The sequence below is a fragment of the Nannospalax galili genome, unplaced genomic scaffold (genome assembly GCF_000622305.1).
Source record: "Nannospalax galili isolate Female #2095 unplaced genomic scaffold, S.galili_v1.0 scaffold10, whole genome shotgun sequence".
NCBI classification, from domain to species: domain Eukaryota; kingdom Metazoa; phylum Chordata; class Mammalia; order Rodentia; family Spalacidae; genus Nannospalax; species Nannospalax galili.
Window position 1 is genome coordinate 5,806,422 of NW_008331140.1, and position 11,471 is coordinate 5,817,892.

The window sequence follows — 11,471 nt, forward strand, 5'->3', positions numbered from 1 at the left end:
ATATTATTATTAATATTTCTCAAATGAGATAGATAAAAGACATGAAACAGGAATGGAGAAATCAAGAATATGAGAATAGAAAAGTAAAAAAAAATGTCCAGAAGTAGGAAAGCCTCTAATTCTGATGAGACACTAAGGAAAATAAGCGATAATTTGTGAGTGTTGTTTCTTTTGTTTGATCAGCAAGAAGCAACTTTTGTGTGAAGAGAAATACTTTTACACTGCATATATTTTGCATTAAGTACATAACTTTATAATCAACTGAATATGAATAAAAATGTGCTTCAGATTAATTATAAAATTCTCTGGATTTTACTATATTTCTTCATCCATGATGATAAAAAGAGCTACTACTAAATGTTCTTAGAGGGGAAACTGTGGCTCCTTTTAGAGAGAACATTTTAATTCTAGCAGCATTTGTCATTCATATGCACTGTTGAGAGATTTGATTTATCCGCACTTACTCTGTCAGCCAATCTGTTTCACCCTCCCTCTACTACACAAATATTAATTAGTAAGTCCCATGCCTATTTCCTGGAACTGAAGCTGTGAGAATCTGTACTCTGACGGTCTGGTGATGTTTAAGAGGTAATCAACCAAATATTACTGAATTCTCAGCAGTTCAAACTTGATATTAAGAATAATCAGAGGGGCTGGAGAGATGGCTCAGTGGTTAAAAACACTGTTCTTGTACAAGACCCAGGTTCAAATCCCATCACCCACATGGCAGCTAACAACTGTCCGTAACTCCAGTTCCAGGGGATCCGACAGCCTCTTCTGTCCTCCACAGGCATTCATAGCACAATACGGGTGCACTTACCTACATGCAGGCAATGCAGGCATACACATAAAATTATAAATAATAAATAAAATATAAAAAAGAATAATCAAAGAGTCACTAAAGGATTAATTAGTGATTTTGAGGGTAATATATATGCTATACAGATTTCTGGAATGACAGTCCTAGAAGCAATGTGAATACCAACCACAATGATACACTGAAAAATAGGTAGAAAGCTATTCCACATTGTTGATGGTGTGTTTGGGCCTGCCAGGAAATGCAAAGTAAACAAGGGGAAGGAAAAGGGAAGAGTGACTTTTTTTAGAATGCATTTACTCTGTCTTTTTATTTGTTTTTATTGAATTTTGTGCATTTTACACAGACTATTTCAAACAATCTTAATCATCTTTGTACCCCCGACCCACCTACACCATCCCATAGCCCTCCCTACTGGAACCCATATCCTCTGTCATCCATGTTAAGGCTCAGAAATTTTGGGTAAAATAGAATAAAGTATTACAAATAGGATAAGACAAATGCAAATTGTAAGCTTTTAAAGTTTCAGTCACAGATGCATTGCACAATTTTCAAAGTATATGCAATTATTATATGTGCAATTAAAAGGTACAACTATGAAGTCTGATTTAAAGATATAAATTCTGAGTTCAATGTGGAAAATGTGAAATAAATGCTAACGAAGATAGCTACAATGTTAAGAAAGAAAAGACACCATTGTTTCTGGTATTTGCCCATCATTTTTGAAGAGCTGTTGCTTTAAATAATGGACTTGTCAAGGCAGTAACTGGAGGATAGAAAGACAAAAAGAAACTTTTGTTGTGCTTTAGGTATGGGGTACAATTGACTCAACATATGATCTAGGAGATAAAAGAAAACCAGAAAACTGTATTGTCACAGAAGTTAAAGAAGGAAAAACTTCAATATTTCCAAATGATCTAGGAAGTTGGAAGGAAACAAAACCTAAAAATATTTTTTCATATTTTCACTAATATCTAAAGTTGAATGATGTTATAATGAAAAATAATTCATCATGAATGAAACAGACTGTGCTTCTGAATATATTTGGAAGCACAACCAAATGAAACTAGCCATGGTGGTGCATGTCTGTAAAACCCGCACTACGACAGAGGTAAAGAAGCAGAGACGGGGAATCACAAATTCCAGGTCAGACTGGAATGCAAAACTAAAGAAAACATGGAACAAAACAATGAAGACAAGAGGGAAATGCAGGGATGATGGAGAGAGAGGAAGAGAGAGTGACGGAAAGAAGAGGGAGGAAAGAAAGAAAAAAATAGTAAGAGCATGACCAAATGATTACAAAATCTTTCAAAAGTATGACTATTCAACTTGTGGTGTAATAAATGTAGGAACGCAAATGTCTGCTCAGACTAGAGATTTCATTTGTTTCGATACATATCCATTATTAGAATTTCTGGATTACATGGTAGGTCTACTTTTAATATTTTGAGAAAACTCTATACTGTTTTCCACTATGACTGTGCTAATTTGCATTGCCTGTGCTAATTTGCATTCCCACTCACAGTGTACAAGGGTTCCCTTTTCTCTACATCTTCAGAACCATGTAACTTTAGTCTATTTTTTATATTAGCATTATTACTAGAATGATATGGTATTTAGTTTGCTTTGCATTTCCCTCATGATTAGTAATATTAAAGACTGTTTTAATACACCTATTGGACATTTGTATGTCTCCTGAGAAATGTTAATTGAGCCTTAATGTCTGTTTCTACTTGAGGGCAGGCTCTTATTGTTGCTGTTATTTGTTTTGAGGTTTCCATGATGGATTTTCTATTTGTCTCAATATTTATACTCTCCCTTTCTCATTTAATAAAACGTTTAAAGTCTTTGCTATAGAAAATCGGCAAAAGAAATGCATAAATAGGTTAAAATAAGAAAGGAAGAAGTCAATCTACCCTTATTTACAGATGACATGATTCTATACCTAAAAGATCCTACAGAATCTACTAGAAAATACAGCTAATAAACACCTATAAGAAAGTTACAGTATAAAAAATAATATAATAAAACCCTGTAACCTTCATATATACCATGTGTATACTCTAAAAGAAAGAAATTAGGAAAAATATCTCTTTTATCATAGCTCCAAAGAATTAAGTAACTGGAAATTCTCACTTACCTAAAGAAGAGAAAGACCTCTATAATGAAAATTCAAGACATGCAGAAAGAAAACTAAAGAAGAAACTGGACAACATGCTCCTGGATTAGCAGAATAACATCATGAAAATGGTTATACTATCAAAATTAATTTATAGATTAGGTGCAGTGCCTATCAAAATTCTAATGTCATATTTCACAGATCCAGCATGGATGAAGGAAGTGGGCAAGAAGCCCCACTCATAGCTGAGAATCTATTGGCAACTGATAGCTGCTGGAGAGAGAGAGAGAGAGAGAGAGAGAGAGAGAGAGAGAGAGAGAGTCAGTTTTCTTTAGCAGTGTAATGCCTGGTAGGATGACCACATTCCAAGGGATAAACAACAGCCAAGAGTATTTGGGGACCACAGACTAGACTCAATAAGGCCTAAAAGAAATAGAAACATAATAATAGATGACATGAAGTCAGAAGTGTAGTAAGGTGGGGTGGAGATGGAAGAGGTGATCTGAATGCCATCAGAATACATTGTATGACATTCTTGAAGAATAAATAAAAATATTTTTAAAAACAGATCTTTAAGGGGTGGAGAGATGGCTCAGAGGCCATGGAGAGGTCAATGGAGAGATGGCTCCATTGACTGCTCTTGCAGAGGACCCGGGTTCGATTCCCGCCACCCACATGGCCTACGAACCGTCCTTAACTCCAGTTCCAGGGGAATACGATGCCCTCTTCTGACCTCTGCGGCACTGCACGACACAGCTGCACTCACATACGTGCAGGTAATACACTCATACCCATTAAAAAAAAAAAAAAAGATCTTTAAAAAAAAATCAGTTAATTCATATGGAACCACAGAAACTACCGCACAAATAGCCAAAGCAGTCATAAGGAGTAAGAAAACACCTGGCAGCATCACAATACCAGACCTCAAATTATATATACTATAGAGCTATAGTGATAAAGACACCCTGGTACCGGTATAAAAATAGACAAGTAGACCAACAGAACAGAATAGAGAAACCAGAAATAAACGACAATGCTATGCCCACCTAATTTTTGACAAAGAAGCAAAAACATGTATTGGAAAAAGGGAGGGCTAGTCAACAAATGGCACAGGCAAAACTGGACATCCACCTGGAATTCACCTTGTACTAAGTTCAATATTTGACATTAAATCTGTGTTAATTAATGCATAAAATCATAAAACACATATATTAATGGGGTATCATGGGATATTTGCTACACAGTGTCTACATTTCTTGAAAACTTTAATTTTAGTTCCTCCATCTCACTAAAGGAAAGGGAATTTATATGTGTAACCTGTTTCTTACTAATTCATTTTGGAAAATTCAGGCATCAAATTATTAGGAAGCATTATAGATTCCTACATTTATTTATTATTCTTTTGTTTCTTTGGGGATCAACTATGGACAAGTACACTAATAGAATACTGATACTGCACTAAAGGGTTTAAAAGATGCTTGTAAAGGCATATTCATAAGCATTGTGTGGAAATAAGTCACATGTGTTGGCAGAAGTACTGATTCTAGGGTTTTCTAGATAAACGTTGTGATATGAGAATGATTTGTACATAGTTGATCTATCAAGTAATGTCACTGAGATTTCCAAAATACAGATCTTAGAACTGTGATGTCATTAGCCTATTGTATTAAAATCCATTTAATAGTGATCTTTTTTAGGACTTAAACTACCCACAACTAATGAGAAGTGAATCTTCTTGCTAATAAGCCAATATTAAAATCTACATATGGTATAGAGCTTTAAATACAACAGGACAACAATGTGAAAAGTCAAAAGAATATCTCCTCCATAAAAATAAAAAAAAAACAAAAAAGTCATTCTTGTTATTATTCAATGACTACGAAGCTCTGACTTTTAAAATGTTTTACATCAACTCGTTGATGTTATCAAAATGACATAGTTCATAAAAACATATACTAGATACACACTGTTATAATGTAATTAAAGATAATTGAATCATAAATTCATTCTAAATATTCATGTTTGATTAATTTTTTCTCAGTCCGAATTATTCTTGATACCAGTTCATAAAAGAATACTGTAAATAAAAATGTAATCGAAAGTGCAAGCGTATCCTGTTTCTATTATTTTCACCATCATAAATGGCATAATTTTGCAGAAGACACTCCAATCTTCACAAAGATAGTGCACTGTAACTGCTTGTTAGCTCTTCGGAAATAAAAACTAAATAAGAAATCATTGCAAGAAGATATAAAGATTGCAAAAGAAAATCTGGTGACCACCTCCCAACTGACTGCACTCCTGAATTTTGCCAAATACACTTTGCAGCAGGTTTGTGCACATAAATACCATTCAATTCAATTCACATCTTTTCTAGGAACTTTTGAAGTTTGATGTTTTCTTACTTTAGTGACTTTTTAATAGCTGGTAAACATAACTTGTATCTATGAACTGGACAGGGTCATTGTTTGTTGCCATCAACTCTAATAGGCTACACACTCAGAAGTTACTGTGTCTGCCATAGAAGTTTGTATCATTTGTGTATGCAGTCAATTGTAATAAAATAGGTAAAAGATACTTTGAAATTCTGACTTTTGAATTTATATTACAAATGAAGTTATTAATGTATCACATTTTAAGTTTTTAAAAATCAAGGAATTTCCAAAAATTCCTGAGTTGGATTCAACATTTGAGGACAGAAAACAGATTCTATAAGCCATGTTATTTATAAGAGAGTATATTGGGGCTGGAGAGATGACTCAGCGGTTAAGAGCACTGACTGCTCTTGCAGAGGACCAGGGTTCGATTCCAGAACCCACATGGTTGGCTACGAACCGTCCTTAACTCCAGTTCCAGGGGAATCCAAAGCCCTCTTCTGACCTCCGCGACAATGCATGACACGGGTGCACTCACATACATGCAGGCAATACACTCATAGACATAAAATAAAAATAACAAATAAAATATTTTTAAAAGAGAATATATTAAATTGGCAAGGAGCAGTCAGTGGAGGTGTAGATAGGGGAGGGGATCTAAACTCCATCAAAACATATTGTATGAAAACTTCAAAAATTCAATAAAAAATAAAATTAAAAATAAGTATCAAGGAACTGCTTCACCAACTCTAGTTGGCCAAAATAAAAGTTATATTAATGACACCACAAAGATCCAAAATCATCATTTTTTAACTTGAACCAAATTCTTGAGCTTAAGGAAAAGGAGTTATAGATAAAAATTATTGCAAATGAATGCTGTTCTTTGGACATTCTTTTCTTTGATTTAAATGTTCTGCATCATTTATTAAAAAAAAGTCTAGACACCATCACAACTCTACTGGATCATAAACTCATATGACTTGTGGTTTATATTACACAAATTGGCTATTATTTAGCGAAGTAGCAGTGCCAGACATCCCAAGTTTCATCCAATTCTGCCTCAACAGTTTATAAGAATCACAGAAGTAAATTAATTAATGACAATATCTATTCACAGAATCAAGGCTTGCTTAAGAGAAAAAAACATAACCTACACACAAAAGTACAAATCAGCAGTAGTTTGAAGGCAGCATACAACCAGAGCAATAAACTTTTTATGTGAGCACAAATATGGCATCTACTCCAACAATGTATCTCAAATGACTTCATTGCATTCTAAGTAAAGATAAAATACTTAGTTTGATTATTCTTTTTAAAAGCTCCTTTTTGAGGATTCATCAGAAGAAGAAAGCCTCAAGGTCACCTGTCAATAACAGAACAAGCCCTCAGTAAATCACAGTGCTTCACAAATAAATTCCTCATCAGTAATTAAAACCAGGCCTCTCTGGCCTCGTGTTATCAGCTCATCAAATTCATTGCTCATCTAGAATAACAGATCCACATCTGCAGTCATTACAGCACGCCAGATAAATCAATCCTCTCAATGATGCTTTGAGCCATCTTGCTCCCTTTTAACCAGCCTGATATTTATTTCCCCCTGACACTTCTGACATTCTATTTACTGTAGGCAAATGGAACTCATACGGCACCTTGTAATGGCTTTACCAAATCCCATTGTGGGGCATATCTTAGAAGACTGATGGTTGCAATAAACAAGGTTTTATGGTTTAAGTGTAAGCATCCAACTTTTTTCCCTGAGAATTTGACTTCTGCAGTGAAGGTTTATCACATTTGATTATAGGTAGACTAGTAGCCATTTAAAGTTTTATTAATTAAGTCAGAAAAAAAAAAAAAAGAACTTTCGAGCTGATGTCAGGGGTTTCTTTTTTTCTTTGAATTTAACTCTCTACCACAGAAAAGTTTCCAGAACCCAAATCTTTAGACAATAGTGAAGCTATTGGTAATAAAGAATATTGTAGCGACTATTAATATATTCTTTTGATTTTTGAGAGTTTTAAAAAATTATCACAAGTTAAAAAGGAAGTTCATAAATTATTCTTAAAGGTATATAATCATGCTGGGCATGGTGGTGCACGCCTTTAATCCCAGCACTTGGGAGGCAGAGACAGGAGGATCTCTGTGAGTTCAAGGCCAGCCTGGTCTACATAGTAAGTTCCAGGACAGCTGGGGCTACAGGGAGACCCTATCTCAAAAAGACAAAAAAAAAGCATATAATCACAATCAGAAAAAAATTATAAACATCCTCATGCAAAAATTCATGCATTTTGAGCTACAAGGATAGCTCTGTCAGTGTGCTTCTCTGGGACCAATCCCTAAAACCCATGTAAAAACACCAGGCATGGTGGTGCCACAGTTGTAATTCCACCACTATGGAGGCATAGAAGGATTCCTGTGGTTCACTTCCCAGCCAGTTTATGCTAATTGGTGAGCTCCAGGCCAATGAAAGGCCCTGTCTTACATGAGGTAGATAGTATTCATAACACTTTCCATCATCCATAGCCTTTACATGCATACCTGCGAACAGGAACCCTTGCACACACACACACCCAACACACACAGATAAATACACACTAAAAAAACAATTCATTTTAATACACAATAGTTTTGTGACCATGTCATAATATACAATTCAGAGGATGTTAATAGTGGTCTAAAGAGATGGATCACTAGCTATAGTACTTTCTGTCCCAGCACAACGACCTGAGTCACAGAACCCACATAATCCTAGGCACAGAAGCATGCATATGTGATCCCAGTGTTCCTATGGAAACATGGGAGTGGTGGACACACATGACTTTTAAAACATTCATAGTAATCATAATTTTAACAAAATGGACAATATTAGGATTTTAAGTTCACAAATGAAGCAATATTGCAAAGACAAAACTAGCAGTTTTAAAGGTTTTGTTACTGCAGTCATTCAAATTTTGGATGGCTCTACACAAACCATTCTCCACTGAGCTGTACTACCTCTCATGGCAGCAATTACGTGGGTTCAAAGGGATTCATTGAGTTACCGCTAGTGGAGCTTTCTGTTGGCATGTGTTAAGCTTGGTTCTTTATGTCACAAAAGCATTTGGAAGAAACATCACCCTTTGGTTTTCCTTTTTTTCTTCATAAGCACAAAGCTGAAGCACATGGTAGGTTGTGAATGCTGAGATTATCTTCTAAGAATTCATTCGGAAATAGCAAGTCTTTTCCTTAATGAAAATTCTTCCTTCATTACTCTATTATTCTCATATAGTGATCCTACTGCTTTCAGAGGCCAAATGACCCAATTTGAATATGTTGGATTTTGAAACAACAGCTTAAGTATTGTAGTTGTTTTACCATGATCCTCACATGGTAGAATGCCTGTTCCTCCTCCCCACAAGCCTCTTGACATTCACTCAAGTGGGGGAGGGAAACACACACACACACACACACACACACAAATAGTTGAAGCTATCAGGATGCTTGTGTTATTCGTGTTGGTGTGGAAATTACGCATGAGTTTTCTAAAGGCTCTGTGGATTACAAACAATAAAGATATTCTGAGCAAAATAAATCTTCCTATCACTGAGATATACTAAATCACACAAAACCAGCTGTGAATAGTGTCACTCATTCAAGAACTTACAGGGGACCTTTCATTCCAAACATACTTTCCCACTCTCAGTTGGCTCATGAGGGCAGTCAAAAGAAACAAAAATATATCATTCTGATACCTAGAGGTGGAAGGCACAAATCATAGAAATTTAGGTCTAAATGAAGTCTTAGAGGATATAGATAAGAAAACTGAGATGTATAATTGCAGAGCAGATGTGCCCATGTTCTCATGGTTTGAATGACAGGAAATAGATCAAGTTCCTCAAGCTTCTCTCCTGTGAAATAGCAGGCATAACTATTAGTAGCCTCAATTGACCTGCTTTGTTGGAACCTATAGTCACCCTGTTTTCTGGTCATTGTACATGTAAGCAACAGCAGAGGAATTCAGCACAAGTACCTTGTGATCTAATCTTCTAAATGTTTTATAGTGGGAAAAGACCTGTACTATTTTTTAACTTTTAGCTCTAGCCTAATTCGCAGCAGGAAAGAGATAATATAATGAAGGAAATGTTTAATAAAGGAAATAAATGATTTTAAACTTTATTCGTGGGGTTCAAGATTCTTCCAAGTCCATGAATAGAAGGGAAAAACTGAGGAAAATGCATACAAAATTATTTAACTGCAGCTACAGAAAAGAAGACACTATAACTCTCCAATTTATTTATACATGCTATGCTAAAGCTGGCCACAAATATAATGCTAATAATTGCTATGATCCTTTATATTTGATATTCTCAAAAAGGAAAGTTAGGCTTCATAACATCCTGAATGAGGTATTTTACAGAAGGTGAATTCAAGAACGGTAAGTGTGAAGTTGGCTGTTAACAGTCAAGTAGGAAGTTTATGACAAAATTGACAATGTAATTCATGAACCCTGATCCACAATTCTTAACACAAACAATTCTGCCAGCTTTAATAACCATGCAGTAAAAATAAAAGTGACTTTTTAAAATTATATTTCCTGATAGCAGTATAAAATTCCATGAAAATACACTGCTGCCTAGGGATTTTAAAAATATTAATCCACAGGTAAATACAGATAAGCAACTCTACTACCAAACTTCACAGAAGTACTCTATTCTTTTACTGTTCCTGTTTTCAATCAAGAAATGTGACTACACATTCAGACCTAGTATTAGGAAGGACGGTCTTTTTATTATAAATACCTTAATCACATTTCAAAAGTTCTATGGAAATCATACTGAAATGCTTAATCTGCTAGAATGAGATGTGTGTGTGTGTGTGTGTTTCTTTAGCCCAAAGCAAACACAATAAGTCATGTCTTCGACAAAGTAAAAAATTACTTCAAATTAAAACAATAAAATAAAACTTAAGTATTATGACACAGGAAATGACTAGATCCAAATTATTACCTTAAAGCTATGGTTCTTGTAACATGAATATTTTTCAAAGTGGTAAGTGAATAACAAAAGTAACAACTGCTTATCACAAATATTTTAAGCAACATCAGCAGTTTCAAAATATTACCTTGCTTTATATTAACAAAATCTAATCATATCCTTTATTATATCCCCAGAACCAGAAAAATACTGGTTTGTTCTTTACCTTAAGTTTCCACATTCATGACTGTCATCTATCAGTATAACATGGGTAGCAAAACCCTAAGAATTTATTTTTCAGGATTCATATACTTCAGTATACACCCAGTCAACTATGCAGTACACCAGATTTGTTAGTATAAATCTGAAAATTTATGAATGGAATATGTCTACGAAAATATCCTGGCAGCCATACAAAAGAATTTCATGCAAAGAATTGCACAAAAGTTCAGTGTATTATACAAAGTATTGATCCAGATTACATTGGATCTATGTTTCAGAACATATGAAAATACTAACTAGTCTACTTTGCTTCTTCTTGGCAAAAGAAGCAGAAGTATAGGTTGAAACATAAAACAGTAGACTCAGAAGTGAGAACTCTCATTTGTTTACTACAAGTCTTAATGTTTGGATAAGGCATCTTACTTCAGTTCCATGTGCTTTAGATTCTTCATGATTAAAATGAGGGTTGTAACAATATGGCGATTGTAACAGTAACTATCACACCAATCTATAGAGTCTGAATGAAACCTTAGGATGTTACTTAGCCAGTATCTCTGCAAAGGTTAATGCTTTACAAAATTAGGGAATCCATATTTCACAAGGTTCTCAAGTAGCATCATTGGTTTTAAAATGTATTAAAATAAATGCTCAAAAGCCTTACTCAAAATTCAATCTAACTTCCTGTCCAAAAAATATAAGAACACATGTCTCTTATTATGAAAGTACTTTAACCTTTTCACCCAATAAAGGCCAGTTACTGTGTAAGCAACACACTAGATCAGAAAACTTGAGTAGGTCTACCAAATGAAATCTCTGATAGTAAACTGTTAGGAAAACAAGAAAGTTACATTCACTCAGGCAAACATCTTCATCTCCCCATTTTGTAGATGAAGAGATTTAACAGCCTTAATTTGAACTAGTGTCTTTTGATTGTAGTCTGGCTTCTAGTGTCTTTTATTATGCCTTGATGCACTTCTCAAGAGTGCAAT

The 11,471-nt window shown here is 34.7% G+C and overlaps 1 protein-coding gene across 5 annotated transcripts in view; it reads right to left on the reverse strand.

Moving 5' to 3' along the window:
• Nucleotides 1-11,471, reverse strand: part of Dach2 (dachshund family transcription factor 2) — a 597,198-nt gene that overhangs the window by 548,250 nt on the left and 37,477 nt on the right. The gene's annotated exons all lie outside the window — the stretch shown is intronic.